The 8,137-nt window shown below is 37.7% G+C and overlaps 2 long non-coding RNA genes across 3 annotated transcripts; both read left to right on the forward strand.

The window, feature by feature from the left end:
* LOC135786057 (uncharacterized) lies at positions 1-2,403 on the forward strand. Of its 2 annotated transcripts, none has more exons than XR_010546803.2 (3): positions 1-210; positions 2,097-2,169; positions 2,272-2,403. It is a non-coding gene; the product is annotated as an uncharacterized lncRNA (long non-coding RNA). The 2 variants fall into 2 exon arrangements; XR_012336626.1 differs by lacking the exon at positions 1-210 and adding an exon at positions 240-990.
* Positions 2,404-2,473: 70 nt separating this feature from the next.
* LOC135786230 (uncharacterized) lies at positions 2,474-5,533 on the forward strand. The gene is made up of 3 exons (XR_010546917.2): positions 2,474-2,653; positions 2,761-2,919; positions 3,520-5,533. It is a non-coding gene; the product is annotated as an uncharacterized lncRNA (long non-coding RNA).
* Positions 5,534-8,137: the final 2,604 nt, after the last annotated feature.

Genomic DNA, 8,137 nt, shown 5'->3' on the forward strand with positions numbered 1-8,137 from the left:
TTATTGTCCAGGTAGTTATTAAAAATTGAAGTTATTTATTACATTTTGCATGACTCTTGTGGTCCTCCATAGGGCTTGGACTAAAAAAGGGAAATTGTAATGGTTTAGTATAATAAGACATTATGTATGGTTTTGTACAATGCTAATCTTTTTTTCTTTTTTCCTCAGGTAATCTTGCTTTTGCTGTTCTAAAATAAACACTGCTCTTAGGTAAGAATGGCTGATCAAATGCATATTTTAAATCTAATCTGAGACACAAAGCAGTTAAATCGTTGTCTAATTTGCTGCAAGGTATTAAGAACGACAGTAAGCTTGTTGACGATGATCTGACTGATGACTGATATGTGTGATGAGATTAAAACTAGGGCTGTGCAAAAAAATCGATACAGCTAACTACCATGATAGTTAGCTGTATCGATAGTGTATCGATATTTCGATTTCTACTGTCGATATTTTAAAAACCATCAAATCCCTCTGTGTGCGTCAAACGACCTCCTCGCCGCTGCTGTAGTTGTCACTGTCCAGTTGTCTGCCATATACGGCCATTCGGTCAATGTCTCAGAAGTTAGAGGGAGTGAGAAAATGGCAGAAAATTTAAAAACACCTGCAGCTTTCAAAGAGCTGCAGGTGTTCAGCTCTATTTTTTACATTTTTGATTGTATTGTGATACGTATCGTATCATGACCCATGTATCGTGACACGTATCGTATCGGGAGGCCCTTGCCAATACCCAGCCCTAATTAAAACAACTTTTCTTTTAGCACACCACCCATACATGGCACACACAACAGGTCTTGTGAGGGGGCTGTGCCCACAGGTAGAAATTCTGTAGGTCCACGGGCTTCTCCCCTTTCAGCAAACATCACAGCGCTTAGTCCACCATCGTGGTCTCCAATCTCCATTACCAACAGCCTGAGTGCTACACCTACAGACACCCCAACCCATGCAGCAGCTAGCAGAAGTCAGACATCAGGCCAAACTGGATTTCAAGTAAGAAGGGCGAGATAGCCCATGGAGAGAAAAAAATCACTTTGGTATTAGGGCTGGGTATTGTTTCAGATGTCTCAAATCGATTCAGATACATTAGATCTCAAATTGATTGGATTGCGATTTTCGATTCAATGATTACATTTTCACTGGCCCCACCACAAAAAAAGTAATAAATTAATGAAATAGTTTTTGTAGTTTTTACCCATTTATTCTTGTAATAAGGTTATGACACCCAATATTTTAAATACCAGTGAAAATAACAATGATCAATTCTATTTTTGATACTACAGCTAAAACTACTAATATCAATTTCATAGATTAAAGACAAGTTAATGGTTGTTAATAAAAATTAAATGCAAGCAACGCAATATAAGTACAATAGAACAAAGATACAAATGAAGAAATCTGTGCATTTCAGGTAGGTCTAACAGTATTTTTCAGATACAGAAATTGAAAAAAGTAATCAAATGTAAAATAACACGGCATATCTTCACTAATTAGGATTAACCTTTATTTAATCTGCACAAAGTTACAAATCGTTATTCAGTGAAAAGCAGGGAGTGACTTCCTCTTTTGTAGTTTGATTAACATTTAAAAACACAAACAGGTGAAGGTTACTACCACTTTAAGACTAATGCACGGATCAAATTATGATAGGCAATGAATGCATTCTTTTTCTACTTCTCATAACCGTCTGTTTACTCGCAAAGGCCGGCATTTTTTTTAAAAATGTGTGAATTTGCAAGGAGAGAACTAGAATTAATTTCGTAATTTGCACGCTGTCGCGCAGCTGTAAGCGCTTCCAGTGTGTGCTCTTCTCACATAGCGCATGCAAGTTCTCTTTCGCTTGAATGCTTAAATTGACAAGGCTTAAAAATGCGTGCAAAATGTAAACTTTTATGATCATGCAGCACTGGCCCAATCGGGACATTGACAGTTCCTTCAACCGGAATGCTTTTCAGATATAATGTAATGAAAATAAATACAGAAAAACTATGAGAATTGATATTGAATTGACCACATTTAATTTTTATTTTTTTCACTTTTTTGCCTATTCCTATTTGGTATATGTGATGAGATTAAAACATATTTTTCTTTTCTTTTAGCACACCCCACCCTTACATGGCACACAAGTATATGACACACAACACAGGTCTTCTCAGGAGGCTGTGCCTACAGGTAGGAATTATACAAAGTGATCTCTCTCGGTTTAGTCTGACATATCTACATACAATGTTTTGCTAGTAATCTGCTATGCCTGCTTTTTCTTGTGTTCTACAGCAATAGGCTTTACGCCCAGCTGCACTACTTCCTGAACTTCAGCCAGCTCCTTGTTTCCTGTCTGCCATTATTGGACAAACTGATTAATCCAGGTGTGCCTGAGCTTAGTAGTCACAACAACAATAATCAGACACACCTGGATTTATCAGTTTGTCCAGTAATGGCAGACAGGAAACAAGGAGCTGGCTGAAATTCAGGAAGTAGTGCAGCTGGGCATAAAGCCTATTGCTAAGGAGATCCTCATCCAGCTCGATTTTATTAGAGAGCAGCAGTTGCAGACTTCACTCCAGACCCAACACATTTTGGGCTCCCACTTTCAACTATTGAGGAGCTACAATGTTTGTAGGAGACATTAAATAATCCAGATGAGAAGAAGAATTTGGTGAGTTAAATTATGGTTTAATCAGATCATTCCTAAAAGTCAGCCCTCATTTTCACTCATGCTATATTCCTTAAATAACTAATAAGGTACATGTCTTTTTGTTTCAGACTGTTTTTCCTGGAATGGTCGGAGACAAGACTCTTAAAGACACCGTGGGGTGGGTCCTGAAAAAAACAATAAACTCTTCGTGGCGAGACTCATCAATTGAAGTGGGGTCAACTGAAAGCCTGCATTCAAAGGGCTCACTTTGAAAAGTGTGGTTTTGGGTGAGTGTCAGTGCTGGAAACGGCACTGTAGTGACATCCCAGGGCTCTACAGTGCGACTGACTCGATCAGTGGCTGGTTGCATAAACCTTTAAGACTAGTCTTAAAAGTTAGTCATTTTTTTTTCTTCAAGACCGATCATAATTGTATTTCTATACTCAAACTCTATTTAAAACATTAACATCATAACATTATCATAAATTGAAATGCATTAATGCTACTTCTGAGCCTCATTAAACAGTCTGTAAATATAACTAAATCCCACATTTCTGTTATATGCCACCTCTGCAGTGCAAAGATGAATTGTGTTGCTACTGATTCATTTGATTGGTAACTTATTCTTCCTGATTGCCTCTTATTATTCTAACTCAATTTATGAATTTGAAATTTAATAAGGTTAAAATTTTATAGTCAAATATCTCCTTATAATGGGAAGGTTATTTTGTCATTGATCAGAATGTGCTCCTAAATTTTTGAATGTGCTCCTAAACTAAAAAGAAATGTAAGCGTAGAGCCCTGCATCCAAAATAAGTTTTGGTGGTTTTATGAGTAACATCACATGGTCATGCTGACCTCTTCTATCTTTGTTTTTTTTTTTTCAGATGCAGTCCGCCGGAATGCCCTGACCAAAGATAACACAGAAAAGGAGATAGAGCTCCTCATCACCAGGTGGTCGGTGCTAGCATATGACAGGGATGGTGGCCGAATCCAGACAATAGACAGACAATGAATTAAAATGTTTTAAATTTAAAAATGTTGATTTTTGGAAAATTCGTATTTGAACTGATTGTGTGTGTGTGTGCACCTGGTAATTATCACATTGTGTCCCCACAAAGATAGGAAAACCAGTATTTTTGTGACCTTGTGTCCCCATGAGGAAACAAGTTTATAAATCAAACAAAATGATGTTTCTTGTAAATGTGAAGTAGGAGAAGGGTTTCTGTGATGGTTGGGTTTAGGGAATGGGGTAGGTAATGGGAATAAAATATACAGTTTGTATGGTATAAAATGCATTACGTCTATGGAATGTCCCCACAAAACATGGAAACCTGTTTGTGTGTACGAGAGAGAGAGAATGTGTGTTCAAGTGAATAAAAAATGCATTAAACGTGAAATCCTTGTTCTTCCTTGTGTGTTTTATTTTCAGTTAATGTTGCATAATGGTTGCTTAGCAATTTTAGTATTAACCAATCAATAAAATCAATCAATTAAACAAGCCCAAATAAGGAACAGGATTGGAGGGGAGCTTACGTCCTCTCACTCGGGGTTCCGCAATCGGGCCGCGTTAAAACTGAGTGCTCGGCCGTGTCTTCGGGGCGCGTGAAAACCGAGCGCTCGCAGAGCAATCGGACCTAGATTCATGCCGAGGATCGGCCGAGTGTTCCAGCATTAATCGTTCCGCTTTCGGCCCGCGCAATTTTTGCTAGCTGGGAAACCGTCTCTGTCCGTTGAGCTGGGTGCAGACTACTCATGGGAGTTGTAGTTTTTCAGTGTTGCATTGCGCATTGTTTTTCCTTTCGCATAAATTTTAAGAAAATTACAATTAAAAAATTATATTTAACCTGCCAAAATGGCTAGTGGGGCGTCATTGGTTCTAGACGGGCTGGTCTGAGTATTTCAGAAACTGCAGTTCTACTGGGATTTTCACACATAACCATCCCTAGGGTTTACATTGTAATACTGGATTATAATTAATCAACTTGAAGTTCATTCATGAAGAGACACTGTAAAGCAATTAAACCTCAGGTGGTGTTGTTAACCCGATAAACTAAGTTTATTTATGAAAAGACACTGTAAAACAATTAAACCTTAGGGGGTGTTGTTAACCCAAATTTGACCCGTAGATGAAAGAGGTCTTCAGATACAACTCTTTGATGTCTTAATCTATTCATCACAAAGGTTTTTGAACTGTTAGCCTTTAGGCTCACATCACTGAGTATCTGCTGAAATGTATAATGTAATGTATACATATTATGTGGTTCTAAGATTGTGTTTTTACCTACATATTCATGTGTAATTGTATTTTAAAGGTCATGGTGCGATGGGTAAAAAGGTCTCATTTCTATAAGTTTAAGATACACTTAACACAGATGCATTTCTTGTAGAGGTGGGGTTTTGCCAGAGTACTTCTGGCTAGTTTGACCAGGTGTTCTTAAGTATCACTTGCCACAGGTCAAACTGGACTTTGTAGTTTTACGATGTCTTTGTCTCACGCTGTGTATAAAGGTGGCCTGGCTAGATGTTCGGGGAGCCATTCTGTACCCAGAAGCTCCCACACTCTGTGTGTATTCAAAGATCATGGAAGAAATCTTTAACAAGAATCTTCCTAGACCACTTTGTGTGTCTTTAATTGCCAGGTATGATTTTGACATTGTGCTGATCTTTTTAGTTGTGGATATTTTTGATTGATGAATGATTGATTTAAGTGTAACCTGCCTGGCAAAATAAATTGTTAACATCTATTCATTTTAAACCTTGTCAAGTCTTTTATTATATTTTATAAATATACCGGAGGGGGGTAGATTAGGAATTACCTTGACTGAAAATATGACTGGAGTTAATTCCCACTTTTGTAGGTTGGAGGTAATAATGACTCAATCTCAATATAGATGGATCCTCATATTTTATAGTGTGTTTGGATAAACCTCTAACTTTAAGTTAAGAAGGAGAAATGCCTCTACACCCAGCTGTATGGAACTGCCTTAAGCACCTCCAGGAATACATTATATTCTCTATTTGAATGTAATTCATTGTAATTCATTCTAAATAATTAAGAGAACAAAATATAATAATAATTATATAAATTGTGATCAGCATCAGAATAACATTGATAACTTATAAATTGGAGTCAGATTATAATTTAACCACAGAGGTCAAAGAAACAAATTAAATAAATGGAATTATTCTTCTAGAAGCGCTACGGAGGGAAAGAACACGTGATTCCTTCACCACGCATTGGACTTCGATATTGGGCCAATTGGGTGGCATCTTACAGCTTGGTGACCCCGACGTGATGACGTATACCACAGGTGACGTAATTCTGGTGACGTAGTACACCCGAAAAAGCGACGTGGTACTTCAGAAAGCTTTCCAGCGCGACAATTCAACCATAACAGAGGATTCCAGTTATCACAAAATAGGAGGTTTAAACGTCTACTTTCTATCTTCGGCTGTGTTGGTAAGTTGATTTTATTTGCCTATTAGAAATGTTCAGGGTGAGCATAAATGCACCCGTATGTTGTAGAATGGGCGGTAACGGTAAACTCAGTGAAAGTTCGGAGAAATCCGTACAGGCATGAACATTAAAACAACAACACCGCTGTCAGTGATATAATTGTGGCAGTGCAGAAAATGAAATAATATATTCACTCGCGCTCCGAATCAAACATCTTCTCATGCGTTAAACTCAGAAGGAGTGAATATTACATGGACTAATGACTTAATGTTATCGCGGTACATTACGAAAAGTCATAAATTTGAGTCTAAAAGTAAAAGCATCGCCGTGGCGATTATCTATTTGCTTCGTAGAATGATCTCGCAACTATATCGGAAACCCGTGAAGTATTAGCGAATATCCGTGAATTATAAAGTCATGTCGGATGAAATGAGAAAACTTCGTGCACAAGCTGATGCATCCATGTATGTAATGGCGCTTTTCCATTGCATAGTACCCCACGGTTTAGTTTAGTTTGGGTCGGGTCAGCTTACTTTTGCGAGCTTTTCCATTGGGTGCAGTACGTAGTACCCGATACTTTTTTTCGTACCACCTCGGTTGGGGTTCCAAGCAACCCGAGCTGATACCAAACGTGACGCGAAAACACTGTAGATCACTGATTGGTCTGAGAGAATCGTCACGTCATCGCTATGTAAATATTAGCTTTAGCTTACTGCTAGCTTGCGCTGTCTCAAGCAAACATGTTGTTATCTGTGTTCTGCTATAAGTTTCTAAACACCCTTTTAGCGATAAAAAACATCCGCAGGTTGAGAATCCGGGACACCATAACAGTTTTTTCCAGACTTGCAGTTTGTGGCGGCACATTCGCGACGTGCCCATCCGCATTATATATGCTTAAATGCAACTTGAATGAGGCTCAGCGGAGCGCCGTCGACTGACGCCACGGGTCGGTGTTTGAACAGAAACTGTCATGTGAGACAGAGGTAGTTATAAACGCGATGTGCAAACATCTATTTGTGGTGGCCAAAGTGAGGTGAGCTGACCCGACCCAAACTAAACTAAACCGTGGGGTACTATGCAATGGAAAAGCGCCATAAGTTAAACAAACCTGCGCAAAACAGGCGAAAATAACTCTGTTAATGGAAATACACAGCATTACAACAGCAGTGTAGATGAGGATAAATCCCCTTTGTTAGTAAATCAAAAGATCTTTTGTATGTTAAAGCAACAAAAGATAAACTTAAAATGGAGTAACATCCAAATTTTATTCTGGTTCTCAGCTAAGGGTAAACATTAGAGACTAAATGTAACTCCTTTATGTGATTATTCCTGTTGTCACATCACATGTGCAATACTTAAATAACAAGCTCATCTGAGCAAGAATTAACAATTAAATAAAGGATGTTAGATAAATGAAAATTACAGTGCAATTTAATGTATTTGTATATGAGAAGTGAATTTGGGAAAGCAGATTGATATGGCAATAGCACAAATAAAGCAAAGGTTCATATAAGTCCTCTTGAATCATTAAATGTTGCAAACATCAGTGTATTAACTGATGAGTTAAGGAGATAAGTGTAATTATGGGAATGAAAGATAATTGAAAGTGTATAAAGAATTGAAGGCAGCATTGTTGGAGTTAGAGGTTCAGTGCATGCAGAGTGGAACTAAATGTTGGATATTAAGCAAGTAGTGATTTAATAATGATTGTGAGTGAATCTCCTAAAGAACACTCAGAATTGGATAAGTGTAGTATGAAAAAAAGTAAATCTTAAAACTCCTAAATTATTGCAGGATTCCCTAATGTTGATATGAGGCAAATTAAGCTAAAGCTTTGACTGATGCACATAAAGATAATAATGAAACTGTTTTTACAATAGTCAATAAAACACATGTGATCTTATCTCACTGAGAAAGAATCACCACTGAGATTAAAAGGGCTTAACCCCCTCTCAGAAAATATGTGCTCTTCTCCTTGTTTCAAGTGAGATGTTTAGTTGTAACAAATAAAATGCATTATTATATTCTGGAAATCAATCAAAGTG

This window comes from Paramisgurnus dabryanus, chromosome 4 (assembly GCF_030506205.2).
Source record: "Paramisgurnus dabryanus chromosome 4, PD_genome_1.1, whole genome shotgun sequence".
Classification (NCBI taxonomy): domain Eukaryota; kingdom Metazoa; phylum Chordata; class Actinopteri; order Cypriniformes; family Cobitidae; genus Paramisgurnus; species Paramisgurnus dabryanus.